The 1,380-nt window shown below is 30.4% G+C and overlaps 1 non-coding gene across 1 annotated transcript; it reads left to right on the plus strand.

Moving 5' to 3' along the window:
- Nucleotides 1–532: 532 nt before the first annotated feature.
- LOC132315533 (small nucleolar RNA snoR114) lies at nt 533–619 on the plus strand. The gene has a single exon (XR_009483716.1). It is a non-coding gene; the product is annotated as a small nucleolar RNA snoR114 (small nucleolar RNA).
- The last annotated feature ends 761 nt before the right edge of the window (nt 620–1,380 follow it).

Here is a 1,380-nt window from a genome sequence, read left to right on the forward strand (position 1 = left end):
TATTGATCTTGGAAGAATTGAGACTAGAACAAAAGCGACAAAAATCTATCAATGAGAACGGTAACCGGACACTCATTTAAAAGAATTGTATAACTTAGATTAATCAAGTCCAATTTGAAAAACAAAAGAGGCTCTCAAAATTTGAAAAACAAAAGAGGCTCTCAAAATTTTCATTTCGTATAGAATAGGTTAGAGGTTATTAGTCGGCAAGGATCGTTCATCTTTTATCTTTTTTTCATCAACCAAAAGTAAAAGATTATAATTTTCTTTTTAATTAATAACGAATACTGCTACTACCATTATTACTAATCTTCAAAAATTGAGAGCCAGAACAAAAGCGACAAAAATCAATGAGAACGGACGCCCATTTAAAACAATTGTATGGCTTAGATTAGTCAAGTCCAATTGACTATTATCTATAAGTTAATAACCCTTTGGTCATAAGCACAGAACGCACCAGTGGTCGAGTGGTAGAATGGTACACTGCCACGGGCCCCAACCCTGGTTCGATTCTCGTCTGGTGCATTCGCGAGAACAGTGAAGAGATGTTTGCGTTCAATGTGAGGATTGGGTTTCTCACGAGCTTCCGATTCCGGAAGAAAACTGCGCATCTGAGTTCTTTTTTCTTTTTCTTTTTCTTTTTTTTGGTGCCCCTTTGAAAAAGAAATAAGAATAAACTTAGATTAAAATAAAACATTCTCAAAGCTATACAATTTTTGAAAATTTATTTTTAAAGTGATTTGTTTGGTAAACATCACCAATTAAAAGTTGCACGTGAAACAATTCAACTTAAATATTACTATTCATATAAAAATATATATTTTCTCAAGTGTATTAAATAACGTAAGAGTAATTTAATGAATACAAAAAGCGTTATAATGAGTCCTATCATTGTGAATTAAAAATTGATTTTTACATCGAATTATCGTAATAAATTGTTAGAACTATTAATTTTAATTGGTTTTCTTTATAATGAATAACTAATTAAAATCACTATTCTTGTGAATTTGTGCCCTCCAACTATATATCTCTTTATTTTTTAGTAAATAAATCACATGTACTACTCATTTAATATTTATCTCAATTTTAAATGTTATGGTAGAGAGCAAAAGCACTTAAACTCGAACAATCCAGTAACATTTTCTTCTTGTTTGGTCTATTCTACAATCATAGTCTTTATTTATTCAATACAATTAGAGGGATTACTTAATGAACAATATTTGGATCCAACTCAAGTCAGATGAAATTCTTTCAACTTGCTAATGTGACCCAATAAAATTGTAAAAAGTGTTAAAATTAAATTAGGCATTGCTTAACTTTTGCTTTTGAACACTTGATTTAGATCTATTGGGCCACGTTAACACGATGGATGGGTTGAAC

The sequence above is a fragment of the Cornus florida genome, unplaced genomic scaffold, assembly GCF_030987335.1.
Source record: "Cornus florida cultivar Cherokee Brave unplaced genomic scaffold, ASM3098733v1 CherokeeBrave_3.0.0_Hap2_Chr06, whole genome shotgun sequence".
NCBI classification, from domain to species: Eukaryota; Viridiplantae; Streptophyta; class Magnoliopsida; order Cornales; family Cornaceae; genus Cornus; species Cornus florida.